General features: G+C 43.3%; 1 protein-coding gene across 1 annotated transcript in view; it reads left to right on the plus strand.

The window, feature by feature from the left end:
- Positions 1–25,214, plus strand: part of LOC126252770 (uncharacterized) — a 259,622-nt gene that overhangs the window by 104,481 nt on the left and 129,927 nt on the right. Inside the window, exon 3 of the mRNA XM_049953697.1 lies at positions 13,910–14,170. The gene's annotated coding sequence lies outside the window, so the exon portion shown is untranslated. The remainder of the gene's footprint in view (positions 1–13,909; positions 14,171–25,214) is intronic.

Here is a 25,214-nt window from a genome sequence, read left to right on the forward strand (position 1 = left end):
GCCTACAAATTTCCTCTGCAATGGTACAAAAGAGTGGCGCCCTGCGACATCGCACTTAGTCTCGAAGACACCGGAGCTCATAAGTTCATGTTACGTGTAATGTAGGTTAATGATGTCACTTAGGCACCAAATTTCACCACAATTCTGCCCAACGTCCCAGTGCATATCTCACACGATGCGAAAATCGTGAAATACTCTCTCAGCTATATTTCACACCTTTTGGCTTCTCTGTGATGGAGTTCTGAAGCGCGATGTCCAGCTTTAAAATCACGTGGTTTCCTTATGGGTGTCCGACGAAAACGTTACAGACGCACTGCTGCTCGGTATCGACACAAAAAGGCCTTAGGAGCTGATTTATAGGGTGTCAATGAAACCACCCCTTTTCTTGGGGTCAATTCCCTCGCATTTCACGATGGAAAACGACAGTTCACAGTGTGATGAGAAACAGGACGACGTTCAGTACAGCGTTCGCCATCGGTGACACCCCTGAGAGATTCAACGCTTCTCCAAGGACACAGAGGGCCAGCAAACCCCACTAAACATGTTCACACTAGTTTGGAGCGCAGTGCGCTCGTCGTTTTCGCACGTGTGTACAGCACTAGAGACCGTTCAAACCATTCGATAAAATTTGAACGCGATCCAAAGGAGCAAAGCGTGCTGAGGCTTTTTTCAGCCCTCCTGTTTCGTGCGTGCCTGTGATGTGATCGCTTCTGAGCTCTGACCTTTTTTTTTATTTCGCACGTGTCTACTACACTCTGCTGTTTGAAGCGTCGTCGAGCAGAGGGTGACGTCACAGGGCGCGACGCTTTTGCGCTGTTACAGAGGAGGGTTGTCGCCACCTTTGAGCCAAATTTCAAACTACTCAGTCGCAATGGGACATAGTCACGGTGTTTCGAAAGAGTGTGTTACGCAGTGTATAAGTAGTAATTGACAAATTAGTGCCCATGCATAAATATGGTGCAAAACGAAAACAAAAGGGACATCATTAATTGCACATCCAGAATATATGTATCATCACTAGAGACATTATCTACGCTGTTACTCACGAGGCTATCAACGATACCTGTGACGTAGAACAGCTTCAAAACGTTGCAACAAAAATTTTATACGCACATTAAGAGCATAAGGCCGATATCAGTAAGCTAATATAATTAGTCAGTTAACGTTTTCTCAGTAAGTTCAACATTTCTGAATAGGGGATTTTCATCAGATATCGTTTTACAACGAACAAAGATAGAAATTAGTAACATAAATAAAGAGATATCAATTGCAGTTTGTAGCCTTTTCCTCTATGTTTTTTTCCGCATGTTTCGTTTCAATAGTTTAGTTCGCGGCGAACGGTCGTGGGTAGGGTGATTTACACGCTTCGTTGCGAAATCTGAGCGTGTTGCCTAAAACGGAAACGTGTCTCTTCACTTTACTAACATTGAAGTTCTTCAGGTTTAAGAGGAAAAATGTTGCTTTCAGAGGACAACAGTAGATACCATTTTTACTCCGTTTATTCAAGCCGTAAGGAACATATTTCTTAACAATGCCTAGACTCATGCTCGTATTAGCAGTTGTTCCAGTTACACACAGAAGCCTGCTATTGCTGCAATGCGTTCCCAACCCAAACTTTAGAGTATGTTAGTGCACGGCAGCCTTTAGCACTGTTCAAATAATAATACACTACAGGCCATTAAAATTTCTACACCAAGAAGAAATGCAGATGATAAACGGGTATTCATTGGACAAATATATTATACTAGAACTGACATGTGAATACATTTTCACGCAGTTTTGGTGCATAGATCCTGAGAAATCAGTACCCAGAACAACCACCTCTGGCCGTAATAGCGGCCTTGATACGTCTGGGCATTGAGTCGAACAGAGTGGCTCTGAGCACTATGGGACTTAACTTCTGTGGTCATCAGTCCCCTAGAACTTAGAACTACTTAAACCTAACTAACCTAAAGACATCACACACAGCCATGCCCGAGGCAGGATTCGAACCTGCGACCGTAGCGGTCGCGCGGTTCCAGACTGAAGCGCCTAGAACCGCTCGGCCACCCCGGCCGTCAGTCGAACAGAGCTTTAATGGCGTGTATAGGTACAGCTGCCCACGCAGCTTCAACACGATACCACAATACATCAAGAGTAGTAACTGGCGTATTGTGACGAGCCAGTTGCTCGGCCATCATTGACCAGACGTTTTCAATTGGTGAGAGATCTAGAGAATGTGCTGGCCAAGGCAGCAGTCGAACATTTTCTGTATCCATAAAGGCCTGTACAGGACCTTCAACATGCGGTCGTGCATTATCCTCCTGAAATGTAGGGTTTCGCAGGGATCGAATGAAGGGTAGAGCCACGGGTCGAACAAAATGAGATTTAAAAAAAAAGTTGGTAGAGCACTTGCCCGTGAAAGGCAAAGGTCCCGAGTTCGAGTCTCGGTCTGGCACACAGTTTTAATATGCCAGGAAGTTTCACTAGTGGATTGGATCCCAAATAGGATGTTAATGTCGGAACCAACGTCTTGCTGCATCAATGAGCTTTCGCATCACCCACGTTACTGCTTCTCGCGGAGTGCATCCTTCACTGGGCAAGGTACGGGATCCGGACTGTACGGTGGGTGAGGAAGAACAGTCCAGTGAAATTTTGTGATGATGAGAGACATCTCACCCAACGACTCACCGTGCTTTTGTCCACTGTCAGACGTCGGTAGCCATGCTACGAGGATCTATGAATATCTTCAATGCTCTGGTTTTCCACCAAAAGAAACTCAATGGCAGTTCTCTGCTTGGAATGCACGTCCATCGCCACGTATCGGAACTTCATTTAGTTACTGGGACGGAAGCGAGGATATTCCACGATGTCCCAGAACAAATTCTCCTTTTTTTCAACCGAAACTGGCCGAGAAAAAAGTGTGTTGCATTACTTACTAAACTCCTCTCTTATAAATAATGCCCAAATTAAGAAAGTAGCTTCTAATAGATCCAGATTGAAAGATGCCAACCAATCGAAAGACTGAAGATGGAAGAGAAATCAAAACTAAAGAAATGGTTCAAATGGCTCTGAGCACTATGGGAGTTAACATCTGAGGTAATCAGTCCCCTAGAACTTAGAACTACTTAAACCTAACTAACCTAAGGACATCACACACATCCATGCCCGAGGCAGGATTCCAACCTGTGACCGTAGCGGTCGCGCGGTTCCAGACTGTAGCGCCTAGAACCGCTCGGCCACTCCGGCCGGCAAGACTGAAGACCTGTACCTGCAAACTTGATTATGGCTCTGAGCACTATGGGACTCAACTGCTGTGGTCTTAAGTCCCCTAGAACTTAGAACTACTTAAACCTAACTAACCTAAGGACAGCACACAACACCCAGCCATCACGAGGCAGAGAAAATCCCTGACCCCGCCGGGAATCGAACCCGGGAACCCGGGCGTGGGAAGCGAGAACGCTACCGCACGACCACGAGATGCGGGCAAACTTGATTATGTAACTCTATTGTATCGAAGTGGTAATCAAAGCTTTATGACTACCTGTGGTGTCAGGGAAGCAAAAATAACATTCGTCAAGCCCGCTGCTGCCAGCTCCGAAACAGAGTTTATTGCGCGGTAAACCAGTGGTATCTCAAGCAAGCTGTTATAGGTCAATGGAGTCACAGCTATCCGCCAAACAGAAGCGTCGCCTGCTTCAGGGTTCGCTGCGCCGTTGGCAGAGACCTCGGGCCGCGACCTCCGGGGTCGGCCTCACGTATATCTGGCCGCATCCCGCCGGCACGCGACGCAGCAGCCAGTCCGGGGTCATCACTCGGCGAGCACGCGGCCGCTATCGAGGGTCAGCACGCCTGCAAGGCCCCGCTGACAAACCGGCGGCCACTGGATGCGGCGATTTTTTCGAAATAGTTGTTATGGATGAGTCTTCCAGGAAAATCAACATCGTTCGTTTACATCACAGACGCAAATACTGCTCCATATCCGTTTCTAAGTCTTTCACTGACGGAGAAGGTAGTCCGACGTATCCTTTCCAAAGGAGCTATATCAGCGTTTTTCTGAATCTACTCTAATAATCCACGGAAAAAAGCTAAATTCGGTTGGCTGAATTGGGAATTGATCAACGGTCCTCATGCATATGAACCCACTGTTTTGCCACCATTGCTAAACAGAGAACTCCCGTAGATGCGAATATTTTGTTGTCACAAGGACATCCAGAGATAATGAATGAAAGTCTATCATTCTTATGGACATGCAACAGCGGATGACAATATAAGTAATGGAAGTGGGACACCACAGCCGAAGTATTTATTACTCAGATGACTAGTTTCAACGCTGCACTTGCGACATCTTCAGGTCCTACTGTAAACCAAATTGGTACTTCCAGTCTTTAGCTCATGTATCATAGGACCCATACAATAACTAGATGTCGTGAACCACTACTCATCAGGAGCGTAAATTCCGAACTGTTCGAGATGCTACAAGTTCAAAATATACACTCCTGTTGCATGGCGGAGCATTGGACCCAGTCCGTGGTCCCTGGTGACTACACGTTCGGAAGGTACACTCCTGATCAACAGCGGTCCATGGCACCTAGTTATGGTATGGGTCCTGTGATACATCAACCAAGGACTGCAAGTACTTACTTGGTTTATAGTAGGACCTGAAGATGACGCAAATGTAGCGTTGAAACTGAATAATAAATACTTTGAAAATACGGCTGTGATGTTCCACTTCCATTACTTAAAATCGTGAAGGGGAACGTTTTAGATTCTTAAGAATAAAGACCGATTAAAAGCTCTCTTGAAAGCGCCATGTTCAGGTACTTGTACCGTGACGGAGTCCTGCAATCTTTATTACCAGTGAACATCCGATTATTTAAAGAATCGAACACCCATTTATATAACAGCTTCAAACCTCTCATTACTTTACAAATGAGGTAATGTGTTAAATATTTTACTTTAAGCAAGTAAACGAGAAAAAAATGTAGGAAAAGTTTGAAATTATGCTTAAAATTTGTTGGTAGTCCCTAAGCGCTCTCATTCCTAAACACTGCCTGAGTATAGTCCTTGTGCTTTGTGATCCATTTTAGGCGAAAAGCAAGTTTTTAACTCAATGTTGATGATGTCATATCCCATGAACTATGTATCCTACAATGATAAAATATTTCGGGTATCTTTAGTGGTATGTGTGTCGGTACTGTCTGCAAACTGTGTTACGAATAGAGCCGGCAGTAAAGAAGTAATAAACTAAAACGTCGTTTCTTATGCTGATGTTCGACTGCATGCAAAGGCACCCATTTGATACTCTGAAGAGCGGGTGGCTGGACCTGATATGGTATGGAGTATTTTTAATATTTTGGCAGACGAACGACGACTTGTAAGTAGCCATAAAAGAGTTTGGTCCTGTTAAAAACTCACACAATAAAAACTTTTAAATAATTTTCTAGAAAGAAAAACACCTAACCACATTATATTTTTTCCTTTCCCTGAGAGCTAAGTGGGGGGGGGGGGGTGGGAGGGGCGGCTCCCTATTGATCCGTTGACTGCATGAACAGCGAAAATTTTTTTCCTATCATCATAAACGCGTTAATCGGTCTTGTTTGTCGGTTGTCTACAAATCACAAAACAGTGCAGAGTGATGGACATCGGCAATTTTGAAAACTGATTTCATGGTGATTTTGTGTTAAGTGGCAACGCCATAGCTGGAAAAGCACGAGGTTTATCTAGAACGACATTCGGAAGCAACTCTTCCCGAACTGTTACCGAAACGCCCATGCTGCTCTCAAATGCTACACGAGTCTTAAACAAAAGAAGCTTCCGCAATATTTCTGTAAATAAACATGAGTAGAATACAGTAACTATAATTTACGTGTCACAAAAGTTCCTTGCTAATGACAAAATAAAAAGTTTGTATATTGTAGTACATATTAGAGTTTTTACATTTAATAGAATATTTCTGGATTATCCGGATTTTCGGTAATCTGTACTGTATCCAGTGCCACTTCGTCCGAATAAACAAGGCCCTTGGGTAAACGTCTTCTCGCTTCTCTGACATGCTCTGTCAGTGAGCAGGTCATTCAGGGATCCGTATATTTATCAAGGTACTTGTGGTGTAAACTCCACTGTAGGGTCTTGCATTATCCTGTTGAAATGTGCCATTTGGTTCGCTGTTCATGGAGATGTGACAACTGGATTTGCCAGTCTTGCCACATACTGGCGAGCATTGTGCCGTCCTTCAAGAATTATGAAAACAGTTCTATTGCCTGATATCTCTTACCCCCCCCCCCCTCCCTCCCCATACAATCCGGTGCGCTGTAGAGCATTAGGTCTCGAGAATCGCTCTTCCCGTGAGCTTCCACTAGGTCGCCGACTGTCACCTCGTCATCTATCTGACCACGATATACAAAAGAGATTCGTCGCTCAACACTACAGAATCCCACTCGATGTCCCAGTTCACTCAGATTGTACAGTATGCAAGTCTCTGTTGTCAGCAGTATGGTGTCAGTGGTAAAGGATGCGTGGCAACTCGAAATTTCAACCCAGATACCGTAATCTGTTCCTGAGAGATCGTGGCTACACTCCGATTGTAACCTCTGCCAGAGTTTTGCCCGTCCGCTTGTCAAAATCTGTCGAACAATCCTGCAGTCTACTAGTGATGTAGTCCTTCTGGATAGACCCGTACCACATGGTTGTCCTGAGTCCATCTGACCACCACTCGTTCTGCAGTCATTTCACTACAACTCTGCGGGTAAAAACTGCATAGGAAGACAGAGATGGGATACATACAACAAATAATTGTAAACATAGGGTGCAAATACTACTCTGGGATGAAGAGAAGGCACACGAAATGAATTCTAGGTGGGTCGCATCAAACTTGTCACAAGAATGATAACTCAAAAAAATGTAGATAATAAAAAAAATTGCCACAGGCATGTAGATATGGAATATCATAGTGGTAGCTTTCGGTCAAGGTTCAAAATGGCTCAAATGGCTCTGAGCACTATGAGACTTAACTTCTGAGGTCATCAGTTCCCTAGAACTTAGAACTACTTAAACCTAACTAACCTAAGGACATCACACACATCAATGCCCGAGGCAGGATTCGAACCTGGGGCCGTAACGGTCGCGCGGTTCCAGACTGTAGCGTCTAGAACCGCTCGGCCACTCCGGCCAGCTCGGTCAAGGTGTTTATGCTGTCATACTACCCATGTCCTAAGCGTATTTTCGAGGTGTCCAGACATTGTTTTTCTAGGCATTGGTACCTTGACAGAGAAGACATAATAACATTTACACAATAGGCTGTAGATATTGACACGGTTCTGTCACAGTAATGTGACCACTGCCTTCGTTCGGTATCAACGTGCAGTAACGACTCACAGACTGCAGGTGGTAGCACTAGCAGTATGTAAAGTGTTCCGGGGGACACGGGACACAGTGCCTTCGTTGTCGCAATGTAGAAACGGAGAGATATCTCTGAAGTCCAGAAGGGCACGATCATTGGCATTCGCGTCAAGGGTGAAAGCATTTAAAAAACGATGAAGTTTGTGAACTGTTTGCATGCCGCCGTGGTTAGAGTATACCATGCACGGCACAATGGCGCTATCCGAAACGGGCTCCATGGCAACTTTGGTGCCCCAAGGACCATAGATGACAAGGGTGAGCGATGGTTGCTGAGATGTGTACGAACTAATAGACGTCCAACTGTTAAGCAACTGACCGCCCAGATGAACCAAAGAGCTATCAGCAATATCTCCTCGACAGCTGTTCAGCGAACGTTGCTGCGTATGGGCCTCTGCAACGGGCGCCTGGTTCATGTACCCATGCTGACTGCTGCTCATCGGCGACGAAGGCAACTGGACGTCCACTGAGGGGCGACAGGTGGCGTTTTGAGATGAATCACGTTTTATCTGCCACCAGATAGACGGGTGTTGGCGTATACAGCATAAACATCCTGCAACAGTCGTTGGAAGAATCCAGACCAGAGGACATTCCCTGCGTGATCTCGTCGTTCTGGGAAGCACAATGGATCAACACAAGTGTGCATATATCCATGTCCATACTCACATGCAGTTTGGTTTTCTCCGCGCGATGGCATCTACCGGCAAGACAATGCGACGTGTCACAGTGTACGTTCGTGGTTCGAAGAGCACCAAGATGGGCACCAAACTTTTCGGATTTAAACCCAGTCGAGAATCTGTGGGACCACCTCGATCGGGCTGTAAGCGCCGTGGATCCTCGACCGATAAACCTAGCGCCGCTGGCCAAGGTAATGGAGTTGGGCATGGCACCACATCCCTGTCGGCATCTTCCGGAACCTTACTGACTCTCTTCTTGCACATCTCGAAGCTGTCCGCGCTGCGGAAGGTATTTGTCCCTGCTTTTGACGGTAATGTGACTGGACAGTGTATTTCCGCCATATCATTCTTCCCAGGTCCAGAATGTTACGCGAGAGAGCCCCCGAGGAGTTTGGATGTTAAGGGAATGGTATTGACAGATATAGGCTATTAGTCTCGCTACTGTGCTTCCTCAGATTCTTTGTCAGGTGAGAGTATTATTCGTCGAAAGCAGCTGTCGGTGTTCCAGTGGTGTTAGCAGAGCAACCTCGGACCACTAGCCTCCAGATAGCGTGCAGTCCGCAACAGAGTGAAACAATCTTTGTGGAACAATACATAGACTATGACCGAGCCATTCCTCTCTGTATCCATCCTCCAGGAACTGATAGTTGCCAGACACATGCAAGAGCGCGGCTGTGGTGTTTGGAAAGCAGGAGTGGTACTCGTAGATTGAAACTTTCGACTCATATGTTCCTTGATTTTGCTGAGTAATTTAAGGAAAATCCCGAAATGATACTTTCGATAATGACTCCACTACATACTTCGCATGATACTGCCATACTTCAGTAATGTTCCGTCTCTTTATGGCGTCTGTGTTAAGACGATGTGAAACTGTCACAGTTCACAGAGCTTTCCTACAACATTTGCACTCACAGATATGAATTACAGCTGACATCTACCTAATAAGATAGTGTCCACTTTAAATGCAGCACTATCGATAAGGTCAGGCGAGACGATTTTAGAAGACAAACAACAACGACAAATTTGAATGATTTTCCTTCACGAATGTCAGCTATTACATCGCATAAAAGCAAGAGAGGGAAATTCTACAACACCAAAATTTACGTGAGTTTAAACAACGGATCTGACACTATATGTATAGGGATTTCGTGTGTTATTTATATAGGATACATGGAATTTTAGTTGGCGAGAAAGCATTTTTGCAGTTCTTCTTGCAGATAGTAAGACGTTTAAACAGCGTTTACCCTGGGACAATATGTGCCCATCATAAAACTTTGTAATGTTGGAAGCGGTACAGACATAGTCGTCAGTTTATAATGTGCGTACGTATTTAACAGACGAAATAACAGATACAGTCATCACCAGCAGTATACAGTGGCACATGGCAACTAGGTAAATGAATTATTTTGTAAATTCTTGCAAGAAAAGATAATCTCTGAACTGAATAATAATTCGTCTCTCTACCGTGATTAATGTGAGCATATAATGTCTCAAGCAGCTGCCTTTATAGATAAGACGCAATACCCATAACAGTATAAGCTGTTTAAAAGTGTTTTCAATTATTTAATACTCAAACGCTTTTACTTTGATGAATATTACGAGGAGTGAGGGAAATTAATTAGAATGGAGTACAAATATAGCTTTTAACACAATTGTGACTTATTACTTTAAACGTACATGTACATTTTTCATCTCCTGAGAACCGTAAGCTACCAAGAACAGAAGCGAAGTGGTAATTTAAAATGGCCGTAATTACTTTTATAATATTTCATAGTGACCAGTGAATCATGTCCAAACGTGATAGAGATTCATTTATCGCACCTCAGGCTCCTGGATGGACGGTTATGTCATCCCTGAAGAAAACCAGAGGCAACTCGAATTACTAGTAGTTCGCAATAAATGTCACACTTCTGAAGAGAATCATTGTGGGGACTTTTGAACCAACTCTTAAAAACTTACAAACAAGACAAAAGCAACCAAACTGTGAGCTGCGAGGCAGACTGCGTTGCGTTAGTTGCTCTTTTCTGCGCATTTTCTCTTCAGTACAGAAGACCTTGCATCTCACAGCCAGAAGCAAAACATAGATATCATGCCGGCACGCGCCAGATAATTTCTTTACTCGCAATTATTTCCATTTTTCTTTCAACGAAACGAATTAAACTGGTGAAAACTGGTTTCTGTGTACTGTTGCGGATATCTTAAAGTATTTTTAGAGTTTTACATCGCTTCACTAGCTGTAGCACGCGTTCTGCTCTAGTAAGCACGAAGGGGAGCGTGACTGATAGCCTTTTATCAACCTTCGGTGCATTCGGGAGGACGACGGTTCAATACCGCGTCCGGCCATCCTGATTTAGGTTTTCTGTGATTTCCCTAAATCGCTCCAGGCAAATTCCGGGATGGTTCCTCTGAAAGGGCACGGCCGACTTCCTTCCCTAATCCGATGAGACCGATGACCTCGCTGTTTGGTCTCTTCCCCCAAAAACCAACCAACCAACCTTCGGTCTTTAATGATGTCTTTACTCGCAGACTTGTTGATGTTAGGAGCAGGCGTGTTCTTCCGTGTTAATTTCGGTTTTTATTTTTAGAATACTGGTTGTAGTAATTGAAAAGAGAGTGACAGAGCTGCGAGCAAAGGCCAAAGGAAATGTCCTCGTTCTACAGATCATGTAGGACACTGACTTACAGAAACCCGCTGGTTCAGCCTCCACTTCAGGCGCAATCAGATGGCATTAACAGAAGGGTGTGCGGTCAGCACGCTGCTCCGTCGATCCCTGATGTCGGACCAGAGCCGTTTAAGCTCTGCAGTTGTTCTACAAGGATACCTCACTCACTGCTCTGCCCATCGTACTAACAGAATTTATAGGTCAGCGCGTGAACCTCAGTTTCCTACAGTAAGTAGTACGTCGTAGTTCTCAACAAAACTCTAAACAATCGATTTTACAGGTCAGAAGATTTCCGAACGCCGTTAATCAAAAAACGTTACCATCAACTGATAAGACTCGACGGTAGCTGAACACGTAGCGAACTAGTGTTATAATCGTAAAGTTGTTGGTTCGATTTCGCACCGTATTAGACAAATTTTCACTGGTGCATACGATTTTTGCTCAATACATTCACGAATTTAATTGCTTTATCAGAACGAATCACTTACTACTAATGACAAAGCTACCTTACAAAAAATATATACTCGGCAAATAAGTCTGATCAGTGAGTGAAAATTTGACGGCGGTGTTGGATACGCCCTGTATAGTTATGCAGGTTGAGGTAGCTAAAACAGGCACGAAATACATCCAAATACATCGAGGTTGGGTTTACAATACAGTGAATTTCTTGACGTTCGCAAGAAATTTTTGTCGTTTATAGTCGCCGAATTACGATGACGAGTTTGCATTTTTTCTAATGCAACTTTATACTTTTTTTCTGTGGCATTTGGAAAAAGCTTCAAAGGACATAATACGTATGGGGCTTAGTCAAATAGTATCAGGATACCACCTCCGCAAACAAATGTCCCGCTGTGAGGAGGAAAGGTTCCATTAACGTCTGCTCTATTGCACCAAATGAAAGGAAACGCAAAACCTGGGTACGGTTCGTGTGTCTATTATCACGGCTGTCAGACCAAGTACTCAAAATCTTTATGTTGAGCATTGCCGCACGCTTTACAGTGATTCTGGGGACAAAATACTGGACACTGATTTAATCTGGAGTTGACGCCAGCACAGGCCTGTATTATAAAGCATTTAAGATCTTCGGGAGTCCTCGGTATTTCTTAATAGACCTCTTGTTTTAATTTTCGCCACAAATAAAAGTACAGAAGTGCTAGTGAGTGTCCAGACCATTCTGTGTTTACTAACGATAGTTACAGTTCTCTGCAACAAATGCTGCTTTAAGAGGGTGTGTCAGTAAGAGTGCGGAATGAGACGGACATCTGTCATGTTGGTACCACACCGACTGTCGGATGTCCAGTGGCATGTCTTCGAATAACTGCGGTGGCAGCACGTCTCAGAAACTCGAGATACTTGAATGTACTTAAAGTCCCATCAATAAAACAGGGAACAATTACGTGGATCTTGAAATACTGACAGACCAAGAGAGTTGCTTTTATCAACTTCTTTGGAGTCAGTGTGGTTTTTCAACTGACGATTATACGGCGAAGATTTACTTGCCCGTGGTTTGTAGATGCTGCTTCCGTTTTAAACATTAATTTTGCGTAAATGTGTCGCGTCATATTGCACTTTAGGTATGTAACATTCGTAAGACTGTTACCAATTTTGGAACACACTTCCAGATGCAGCGAAATGCGAAGAGGATGAAATGCGATGGAATGGAATGTCCACAGAACACTCGTTTGCTTGATCCCTCTCCTACTTCTGAGATGCCTCTTAATGACATCTGCATTGTGCGTTGTTGATGTTAAAATGTTAGTTTTATTTCTTTCCTCAGTTGCTCTTCTTTTTACATTGGGTATTTTATTCTCCCCACTTCTAGTTTCTAGAGCGGCTTTTTTATAATGTGTGCAACGACAGATCGTTAGTGCTTGGCAATATCTGGATACTCTTCAGCGTACATCCTCACCGCTGCTCTAATAGTTTGGCGCCATTCGTCACAAACGATACTCACTTTTTCGACTGTCATATACATCGTGACTGACACCCAAACCTCCAGATGTAAGACACTCAGATCGATACCGAACGTTGTATGTAGATAGACTATCAACCAAAACTCTGATTTAGTTTGTACTGCGTGCTCTGGTCCAGTAGAACGGGCGTAAACGTTAATCAAATATAACGTCAGAACTACGGTGGACAGGAAAAGCATAACTATCATTAATACGTGTAGCCTCCGTGGGGAATTTGGTAGAGCGTTCGGTCTTCGTACCAAGAGTACTGGGTTCGTCCCGAATGAAGCCGGCACGGTAGCTCAGCGTGTTCGGTCAGTGGGTTAGCTGCCCTCTGTAATAAAAAAAAAAAAAACTGAGTTAATCGATCAACAACGAACTTTGACGGATGTCTTACGACGTCTGCTCCGAGCAGATGCAACGAACAAAATAGAACAACATGGGATTAAAAAAAATAATAATAAAGAGCGCTGCGTGCTCAATGTAATCAAAAAACTGAGTCAAGGAATCAACGATCAACTTGAACGAATGTCTTGTGGCGTCCGCTCAGACCAAACGCAACGAACTACATCGAACAAAATGAAAAAAAATTACGACAATTTTTATTGTTATTTTTACGCGCTGAAGGAGTTATATGGGACTATTAACAGTTCCGCATGTGTGATGCAAGTGCTACCTTATTCTACTAATGCGATTGTTTGTGCTTATTCAGTGAAACTAAAAATGCACTAGCTGCTTCAGCACGAGTGCTGTCTGTTCTGTAGCACTTGTCTGACAGAACACCACACCTATCTGTACAAATGAATTCTATAAGTTTGCTACTTTCAACTATCGAAGCGAAAGCAGACTGCCAAAAGAACGTTGCTAAAAACTCCAAAAAATCCGTTTACATATCAGGAAAATGTTCTCCCATGTAACAGTTTCACGTGTGAACAGCTGAAACATATTGTCAACAGTGGGGTTTGTTTAAACTCGCGATATTTGGCACCACGACCACAAGTTCCACCAACTCACCCACGCGAGATCATCAAAACTATCCCTCCTTTCCTGTGCTCCGTGGTTCTGGTGTTACTTTTAATTATCGTTTACGCATGTTCTGCTTGACGACAGCACATAGCACGAACTGAATCGAAGTTTTGGTTGATACTCTATCGAGTCAAAGCATTTGGTACCGATCTGAGTGTCTGACATCTGGAGGTTTGGGTGTATTTATTTATTTATTCAATTTATTTTGTTTCAGGGTGTGCCTATACAGCGATCTCACCAGTGGAACGTCATTTCTAACGGCACGAACGTAAGGACAACACAACACCCAATCCCCGAGCGAAGAAAATCTCCGACCCGAACGGGAATCGCACACAGGCCTTTTCGCTTAGTTATCAGCAGCTCCGACCCCGCATCCACCGAGACGGACAAACGTTGACTGTCTCAATACCTTCACCAGCAAGTCATCTGACTGCTACAACAGCAGAACACAGATTGATCGGCTTCAAGCGTACAGGTAACAATCATAACCTAAGATATGTGTTTGTTAATTCGGCGACTATGAACGATGGAAATTACTTGCGAACACCAAGAAAGTTGCTATATTGTCCGCTGTAATATGGCGAAAACCGCAACTCGATATGTTTATTGATTCTGGATGTATGTCGAGTGGCCTGTCTTGGCTGCCTCAGCCTGTGGGGAGACTTTTTAAATTTCAACCCCGAGGTATCTTGCAAGTACCTTATGTAAAGTACTCTGCTTGCCAGTGGACGTCCATAAAAGCAGCAGCCTTAAGTTAGTAATATTCTTTGGTGTTTCTTTGTTTGCTCTACAAACATATAAAAAGTGTTAAATATCCTCAGCTGAAATGATTTACCAAAGACATACAACGGTCCTTCCCAATTGGAGGAAATTTATCACACAGCAGCAAATATAGCTAATAATAAACATTTTATGGTTTATGGTTGATTCATTACAGCTCTGCGCATTCAGTTCTGTTAATGACCTCTGAGAAGCCAGTAATTTTTCACTGGCAAGACAGAAGCAGTCGTCATTGTTGATAAGCCTCGGCCAAGTCTCTGGTTATAGTTGACTGAGATTTATGGAGAGCATAGCTGTTTGACAGTGGACCCAGATAGGTTTCAAAGCAGTCTTTGTCAGAACGGTACCGCTAAGAAAGAAAAACTGAGCAATGAGAGTTCTACTAAAACATTTCTAACCATTACGTTCAGCAATTCTAACAGCTCGCAAAAGATTACCGAGAGCTCCATTTCTCCGTTCATAACTGCGACGTAGTCGCTCGTTCAAAATGTTCTACCTTTTTACATTCGAAGGACTGTATACCTATTGTGTACTATTCCCGTTTGGTCGTTTAGTTTCTCAGCTTATTTCGTACGTTATCAGGTATTCCAAGAACAGTTTAATTTGACTTAAGGGCTAATTACGAGTGATTCTACATCTACATCTACATGCATGCCCCGCAAACCACCGCATAATGCGTTATGGAGAGTATGTTGTATCAGTATTGGTCTCTTCCTTTCCTGTTCCATGGAGCTGGGGAAAAACGAGTGTTCATATACCTACGTATGAGCTGTAATTATCTTCGTTGTCCTTACGAGGAATGTACGTTGGCGGTAGTAGAATTGTTCCGCCGCCAGCTACAAATGCTGGTTCCCTAAATTTTCTCAGTAGTGTTCTGCGAAAAGAACGTTGTCTTCCTTCGAAGTAAGCCGCAATAGTTTACATGTTAGATTTTCAGATGGGTAGTAATGTTTAATATTTCCTCGTCTGGAAAGAAAACGCAGGTGACATTGCTGACATTATGTCGCAGAATATCCAATGGCATTTAACGACCGGGCAGTTAACGGCCCCTAAGATGTGTTGCCACCATTTCATGTCTTTGGGGTTACCAAACTTCCACATATTACGCATTTTTCGCTGTTGGGAGAAGACTTGTTATGAAGCGCTCACCATATATGTGTAAAAGCAGGGATTGTTCGTACGTTACCGGGAGAATGGTGAACTTACTTCATGCTTTATTGAGAATGAGGATTATATTTTCTGTAGCAAGCTCCGGGAATGGAGCCGGTGTAGTATAACGACGTAAGTTTTGTATAAATGATTTTCTTTTGACATATGACCATGTGCAGACTTCGTCACCTACGTCAGTTACAACACACTTCAAAATTATTTAAATTCTTTTTAAAATAGTCTCTGAATGGTTCTTGAGCGAAACTGTAATTAAAACATCACCATTTGAGTCGTATGCGCAGAATTACGTCACTCAGTCCAATTGGTTTGCGCAACCTTATTTCAATTTAGATGTCGTTTGTTTCTTCTCAGAAATTATATTAATGCAAGTTATCTGCTTTAATAAATATTAGAACCACATTGAATAAACTTTCAAAACTCAAACTCGCGATGAACGTTGTCAAAAATTAATAACCTTGTCAAATAAATTTGTAATTCCTTAACGTAATTCTTCATAAATAAATTCTCGGAACACGTATTTGAACTTTTGTAGTATACAGTAGTTTATTATCTTCCTACATATAAACGTGAACCTGAGCCTTGACAAGATAGGACTGAACATTTACAACATGATAAAACTTTCTATGACGTCATTGTTGTAGAAACATTACAAATTCTTATTTTTTCAGTTTTTAGAAGCACGACGCAACAACTCGGTTTCAGGATCTTCTGTTGCCCTTTGGCTGTCGACCCGCGACGAATAGTGGCCAGCAATTTTCTCTCTGGTCCCGGCAGTGAAGATGCTGTCTCCGTTCGTTGCGCCGCCCTCTCCGTACATGAAACATAAAAATAAATACAAAACTTTAGATATTTCACAACAATTACAAATATACAAAATACATAAACAAAACACTAAATTAAACTTATATTCACCTGCAAACTGGGCTGACACTGGTGGATGGGTGACGCTTCAATTTCGCGTCCCACTACACCGGGTGCGTCGTCGACAGCCGCCGATATTTAGACAGCAGCACACCCTACTATTTTCAAGGCAAAACTGCAGACTGGGTGTACTTGGGTCGAAATATCGCTGTTTGTCGACGACATCAACCTGCTGCATTCCCATAAGTTATTTGAACACCGTATACGCCGGGAGAAACTCAGGTTTCACATTGTTATAATTTGTTCATTCAGTACTCGTTTCGAGTTAAGTGGAATTCATCAGAGGCATAAAAATATTAGTTATTGTTTATAACAGAAACATTGTTCCTTTATTGAGAAGGTCTGTTAGTCTCTTTCTTTGTAGAGAACATAAACAATGTACAGGCCTTTTCCTGCTGGTAAGATGCACTGATATGAAAATACGATCGCCTTCTGAAAAGTAAAGCCTCCGAATGCCTCGTGTCTACATATCTGCAGCTCTCTGCTGCTGGAAGGAACTAAACTGTAGCCTGTAAAATGTTTGTGGAACGTAACAACGTCGGTGCTTGAGAAACAGCCTGCTTTATCTAATTCGAAGAGTTCATCCACATATGGAGCACCCTCTCCTTCAGCATGACAATCCCAGACCACTCACGAACGCTGCGACGTCTGCAATAATCCCACCCCTTGGGTTCACTGTCGGCGATGATCTCCATACAGTCCCGACCTGTCCTTTTTCGATTTTCATCTGCTTCCAAAACGTTAAGAACACCTTCGAGGGCTTCACTTTGATAGCGATGAAACGGTATAAGCAGAGGTGAGGTCGTGGGTGCCTCAACAAAGTCGGACATTCTGCAGTGACGGTTTCATCAAACTGATCTGTCGTTGGGAGAAGTGGTTCATCGTTAGGGAGAATATGCTGAGAAATAAATACGGAGAAATGAAGAATAAAAATGTAGAATGCTAATACACTATCGTTTACTTAAGGAGCTTTAAGGCCTTGCTTTTCAGCTTGACCACATATGTTCCGCTTAATATATGTAGGTCTGTCCTCAAGAAGCTTCTGTAGTCGAGCTCTCAATCGTCATTAGGTTGGATAGCATGTTGCACATTTTTTAACTGTTTTTGCATTTTTTGTTCTTCTTGTCACTTTCGTATTATTTTTACTGACCGTCAACACTTTGGAATCACTCAGCACACTGAAACTCTATGAAGTTCTCTGTAAATCTTTCGCAATTCAAATATGGTATCGTGCAAATACGCTTAAGCAGTACTTATTTCTGTAACATACTGTATCCAGTATGGAATCAGACAAACCACTTGGAATATTTTTCTTACTGTACTGACTGCTGTGTTAGTACGCACAATAGTATGCTTAATTTGCCCGCCCGGTTGGCCGTGCGGTCTAACGCACGGCTTTCCGCATTGGGAAGGAGCGCCTGGTCCCCAGCACGAATCCGCCCAGCGGACTAGTGTCGAGTTCAGGTGAGCAGGCCAGTCTGTGGATGGTTTTTAGGCGGTTTTCCATCTGCCTCGGCGAATGCGGGCTGGTTCCCCTTATTGCGTCTCAGTTACACTATGTCGGCGATTGCTGCGCAAACAAGTTCTCCACGTATGCGTACACCACCATTACTCTACCACGCAAACATAGGGGCTACACTCGTCTGGTGTGAGACGTTCCCTGGGGGGTCCACCGGTGGCCGAACCGCACAATAACCCTGGGTTCGGTGTGGGGCGGCGGAGGGGTGAAGTGGACTGCGGTAGTCGTCGTGGGGTTGTGGACCACTGCGGCTGCGGCGATGACAGAGCCTCTCCATCGTTTCTAGGCCCCCGGTTAACACACAATACATACAATACAAATACTTAATTTACTATGAGAAATATCTGGCTAACATTTCCGAATGTAAGCTTCACCATTAAGTATCATGCCTGCGTGCTTGGCTGAACATGTACTTGATCCATAGAATGCCATTGATGTATTCATGTCCTGAGGATGGATGATGGGCGCTTGTGCGATGTGGTCGGTGATGATCGGTAGACCACAAGCCAATCATACCAGTCTTTCAAAATTTCTACGATAAGTACGCCACTCACACTGAATTTATCAGTCAATTTAGTATGCACATACATCATAGCTGGCTAACAATTCTGAGTGTAACCTTCACCATTACGTATCATGCCTGATTGCTCGGCTGAACATGTACTTGGTCCAAAGAATGCCAAGGATGTATTCATGTCCTGAGGACGAGTGATGGGTGCTTGTGCGATGCGGTTTTGTGCTAGAGTTATTGTGGTAAAAAAGTTAATGTCTTATGGTACTGTTGGGTGGAATATTCCAAAGGGACAGTTTAGCCGCCTGTCGCAAAGGGCATTCTTCTTCCGCGCACATTGCGGATATATTTTATGAATCATGTTTGCGTTGTGTGAACACATAGACTAGTTCCCTCTAATAGCACCAAGGTAGTCGCCGAGTTTAACGTCCACATACGACATGGATCGCGGTCAACAGTGCCACATGCCCTTACTTCATGACAAACTGCGGAGTGTTTTGGAATTTGTTCGGGACATTGGCGCAAAGACTGGTGATCAGGAAATTTACTTCGCCAACTCTCTTCCCCTCGCCGGTAAAATAATGGAAGTGAAAATTTCATCCGATTACAGTCGCTCACGCAGGTGAAGCAGCAGTCGAAACCATTGGTGAGACATAGTTTTCACCATTCGAGAATAATATATCAACCTGTACTCAGTTGCTCATGTTATTACCTGTTTGTCGCTTGGCAGTTTACACTCTCCGGTTGTGTTCCCATTTATACTACTGGTTTTAAACTGTTTTATATCAATTTTTCACATTACTACTTGGCTTAAGGTTCATGTTTGCCTGCCCTTTTCTGGCAAATGGATAGTTTGATGGCTTCTCATCACTCACGTAAACAGCCGCTTGACATTGACATAGTAGCCGCAATTGTCAGCAGTGGAAAATGAACTATGATTACAATTGATGGTGGGAATTTCGTCATCATCGTACTGCAGCTGCTCCATTGGCTAGAATATTTTCATTTAATATAAAAGGTATTGTACGGATATCTTACAATCTGGTGTTCCAAATATCGTTTCATAATCCGAGCGTGCCAGCTGACATAACTCTTTTTGTATGTAAAATACGCAGCTGCTTCCAGGAGTTTCTTTTTAATTTGATCCTGATACACTAATCAAAGCAACCTTGCCCAGCAGACGCAGGAACTGGAGAACATGTGAAATTCACTTTAGATGGCGATCGGTACTTTACTGAAGAGTCCAGACTTCCACGACGTAAAGTTCTCCATGTGGGCAGGTGTTCAGAGCACCTTATGTTTCAACATCAGTGCATTAGGAACGGTTCACACAGTTGATCTTGTTTGCAACGGAAACACCTTTCATATTTTCTCGGAAGCACAGAGCTCTACGTGCGCTCACATCTGATTTTCATCGCCTGAAGATAACAGAGATGAGATCTTCACTACCATGTTGCAAAACTAGCGCAAGAACGACGACGACTCAAACGATGGATCATCGCAGAACGAAGCGTGCAGCGAGTTGCGTCTACTTTAAACCTGTTGAACACATGTGAGAAAGTATTCCATGGCTGGCTTATGTTTTTCTCACACGTCAACCCTTACAAGAGTTCTGCCATTCCCTGAAAAGTCATTGGAGCGCATTCTGAGTGACATGAAGGCATCCACCTCTAAGTGGCACGACATAAAAATGGTGCTGGCTGTTTGGTAATAAATTCGTCACTAAATTTTTTTCTGTTTCTTTAATTATATCATTATTTTAATATTTGCGCAACTCAAAAATTTTTCTTTCATTTCTAAATGTTCCTCCGTATCATTCTCGGAGAGAACGTGGCGTCACGCGAAGCGGTCGGAATCCACAGACTCTCAGCAATGTCCGGCACGCCACACAAATTACGTAACGTATTCCTCCGAAGATTAACTAGGAAACGTTTATCAGCGGACTTGAGGCAATTTTCTGAACTGCTGCGCTTACAAATTAGTCTTAATAAGGGTCGCTAGCCCCGTTTTGACCCTCAAGATTACTAAAAAAAGAGACATACAACTATCTAATTATTTTCGGAAAGGAACCGAATTCCGATTTGTTGACTGGAAAAGTTCATCGGTGTCAATACTCCCACTTCAGTTGAAGCCTAGTAACTTCATAGACCATCTCCAGGAAAATAAAAGAGGACAACAGTTCATAGTCATCGGATCAGTCGCCTTGGAGGTTACAATGAAATGTAAACTCTGTAAAATTTATAGATACACATTGGAGTAATTTTTCTGTTCTTTATTTCTATTTATCAGTTCAACTGCAACTGTTATTAAAAACTTACGTGTGCATTCTTGGTGTTTCACTTGTGTGTTGCGAAATAGATAACTATTTTTACTAAAAACCGTAACTGGTGACAGTGAGTACACAAGAACCACTAGAATCATTATTTCAGTGTTACTGCGGCAATTTAAATAAGCTTTTTAAACGGCAAACTGATTATCGAACGACACCGGTATGGAAATATCGCGAGTGGCAGTGAAAATACCACCTTTCTGGCGAAAAATCATAAAAGTATGGTTTTTGCAAGTGAAGTCCCAATTTACTACCACAAATGCTAGCAATGGGATGACATAATATCATTATGTTAAGGATCGCTTGATAGAGAGGTTGCTAAGCTGATTTCAGATTTCAGCTTCGGTATATACAGACTTAACGACACGTCTTATCCCCGGAATTTGAAAAATCACTCACGCAAAACTAAACAAAAAAGCATCTACTTTGCTCCGAGAGAAGCGTGCTCTTTACCGGAAAGCAAATAATCGACGATTTTAAGAGCTATACTTCTTCAACGACTACGGAGAAAATGCACGTTCTGTACCAGCAGCTATTAAATATTTATATACCGAAGCAATGGCTTGTACCGCCTACAGAATCTTAGAGATTACGACGCCCAGTCAATTCGTATGTATTACATCTCGTCTCCATCTCAAGATGACGGACTTTCCATCTGGAAAGACATCTTTCGGAACTAACGACCCAGATTCAGAAACTACGAACTAGGACATTATTGAAATCACCATGGTGTGCATATGATTATTCCGTGTCCTGGTATCATTATAAATTCAAACTGAACACGAAGAAGTGCAAACCCCCTTTTGATTTATTTCTCAACAGTCCGCGAACCCTAGGACGGAAAACTATTTAAAAAAACGCACTTTACTGACTTCGATTAGGCCTCACTAAGTCTTTTATCAAACACAGCCTGAAGGCGGCTAACAGCTCCACGGTGTATTATGAGACCTGTGTCTAGCGAGCTGAAGTGCTATCTCTAAATAGCAACACTCTCCAAGAAAAGCTAGAAGATGACTGATCATAAATCCCTGTCCACATATGGGAAGGCACTTAAGAATAAATTCTCGTACGTTTCTGTATTGGCATAATATCTCTGATTAATTAATGGTTTGATAGTTAATGGTTGCTAAATACCGACTCAGAAATGTTTTACACCTTTAAATATCTCCTACTGCTTAGAGGGCACGTTAGTACCCCCCTGCCGCAGGTGCGCCGGTGGCTAACACCTCGATTGCTGGAACTATGAATAACAACAGTAAACACACTGACGGAAAAAATTACAATACCCAGAAGGAGGTGCGCGAAATTAACGAAAGTTGGTAGGCGATTTTCTACGTCTGAAAGATGTCCATTTAAATTTCGCGCCAGTCGCAAAAGTGTGGCGCTAGTAGCGTCACTATGGGGATGCATATCAAGTTTGCTTTAAATACACGCTATAACTGTCGTGAGCGTTACTTACCTTTGATGTTGGAAGTGGTGAGTTGATGTTAGCCAAGAATGCCTTTAAGATGGCAAAGACGTCACTATCAATACCTCACTGATATAGAACGAAGTCATGTAATAGGGCGTGAGAAGCCGGCTGTACCATCTGCGATACTGCAGAAAGAGTTGGCAGGAACGTAGCCACTGTGTGTGGTGGCAGGCAGCCGTAGTAATGAAAACCTACGGTCGCAAGAAGACTGGACTTTGGACGGCCAAGCAGCACTACCGAGAGGGAAGACCATCCATCGTGTTCGGCTATGGCTCTGTCGCATTGTACTGCATCTGCAACAACAACTTGAGCAGCAGTTGGCACCACAGTGACACAACGAGCTGTTATAAATTGGTTATTTCAAGGACAGATCCGAAACAGACATCCTGTAAAGTGCGTTCAATTGACCCCAAGCCACCGCCATTTGCAACTTCCGTGGTGTCAAGCGAGAGCTCATTGGAGGGCAAGGTGTTGGTCTGTTGTATTTTCCGATGAAAGCTGGTTCTGCTTCGGTGCCAGTGATGGCCGTGTGATTTTTGGTAGGGGGCCAGACGAGGGTCCGCAACCGATCTGTGCTTGGAGGCCGGCCGGGATGGCCGAGCGGTTCTAGGCGCTACAGTCTGGAACCGCTACGGTCGCATGTTCGAATCCTGCCTCGGGCATGGATGTGTGTGATGTCCTTAGGTTAGTCAGGTTTAAGTAGTTCTAAGTTCTAGGGGACTGATGGCCTCAGCAGCTAAGTCCCATAGTGCTCAGAGCCATGAGTCTATGCCTTGGAGTTATGGTCTGGGGTGGGATTTCGTATGACAGCACGAGCACGCTCGTGGTTATCTCACGCTCCCTGTCTGCAAAACTGTTCGCCAGTCTGGTGATTCGACCTGTTGTGCTGCCATTCATGAACAGCTTTCCATGCGGTGCTTTCTAACAGGATAACGCTCGCCCACGTAGCGCTGTTGTAACTAAGCATGCTCTAGAGAAAGTGGGCATGTTTTCTTGCTCTGCTCGATCACCAGATCTGTCTACAATCGAGCACATATTAGACATCAATGGACGATAAATCTAGTGTCATCCACAACCAGCATTAACCGTTCCTCTATTGACCGAGCAAGTGCAACAGGCATGGAACTCCATCCCACAAACTGACATCCGTCACCTCTACAATACAATGCATGCTCGTTTGCCTGCTTGAGTTCAGCTTCTGGCTGTTATACCGGTCATTAATGCACCAGCATTTCACATTTGCAATGGATTATCTCGCGCTTACATTTACCTGTGATCTTGCAATGTTAATACATACGTTACCTAGACAAATGTATTCCCGAAATTCCATTACACCACATAATTTATTTTTTTTTATTTTATTTTTTTTTTTTTTTGAGACTGCTATTTCTTCCCCGTCCGTACATGTATACTGAAAGAGGCGAAGCAGAGGTGGTGCCAGGTTTCCAGGAGAAAAGTTGCCGCGCCAGGCCGCAAGAGGCAGAACCACCGTGGTACATCTGGAGAGCTGCTTACTCGAATAAAAGTCGGATCGCGGACAGCATGTCTCTTATTCTGGGCCATATGACATGTCTATCAACTTACCGCTGTGCATACAAAGACCGGTTTGTTTCTGGAGCATCTGGTTTTCACTGTTCCTGTGCCTTAAGGTAACTACGATTCTCGCTCTTCTCGTTGTGTAGTAAATGATAGGGGCCACTGAGTTCTAACGCTACTACACGGCATCAAGCGTCCTTGTCGACTATTGTTGAGAACTTCGATTACACTCATCTGCAAAGATCAGCGAATGAATGGTCTGTTAAGAAACGAAGAATGCATACAAACATCACTCATGGTGCATGCAGAGCTCGGGAACAGATTGTTTTGGAGCTATGAGCCATGATGTGCCAACTCTGACCGGTGGCAGTTGATGTAGCAGATGGCTGGCGGATGATTTTTATTGGAGTGTGTTTTGGCGACCGTGAAAATCGCTGACGATAGGCAAAACGACCGGAGGTGGTTGTGAAAGTCTTTTAGAGAACAGGATGTTCACGTTTCCAGCTAAGAGTTAAAATTCGATACTTTTTTGTACAATAATGGTTATGCCTAAAAACCAACGACCATTGCTTATTGGTTGGAAGAAAATAGAGTGGATTTTCTTAAATGCACTGCTCAAAGCCCAACTACATTGCTCGAGGACGTGATACAAGTCAAACGCTGCCAATATAACGCCAACAAATATGTTTTATTCAACAGAAAAATAAAATATAATTAATGCCATATACTGGAAAACATTAAGAAAGCACAATGTTATACTGAAAGTTTGTTTATTTCGTTGATGATTTTAAATCCTGTATAGCTTTTATTCACGCATTATAAGATTTTTTTATCAAATATTGCACCGCCATATTAGTAAGGGAGAAGACCACTTGAGGAAAGGATGGACAGCGATCTTGTTGCAAGGGTTGTCCTGGTATTCGTCTGTACTAAAGGAAGTAAATTACACACGAGATTCTTCGTATATCATTCTTGTTTCGAAAGTTACTGAAACCAGTCCTTGCTGTCTGTGCTAGCGAATTGCTATACCTGTTCTTAAACAAGTCAGCGAATCTTAAAGCCATTGCTGCTGAAGAACGGTTCACAGACGAGTGCAAAGCGGTTACAGATACTGCTCTGCAGCCCATCACATGATACTCGACTCGAATATGTTACCTCTCTAATGAAAATAACAAAAGTGGCTTTCTTAATGGACCATTTGTGGACAGACACTGCATTTCGCAAAGGCCAGGTTAACACTACTCTGCATTTGCAAATTTTTGGGTTAAAAGCGCTCACGAAG

The sequence above is a fragment of the Schistocerca nitens genome, chromosome 4 (assembly GCF_023898315.1).
Source record: "Schistocerca nitens isolate TAMUIC-IGC-003100 chromosome 4, iqSchNite1.1, whole genome shotgun sequence".
Classification (NCBI taxonomy): domain Eukaryota; kingdom Metazoa; phylum Arthropoda; class Insecta; order Orthoptera; family Acrididae; genus Schistocerca; species Schistocerca nitens.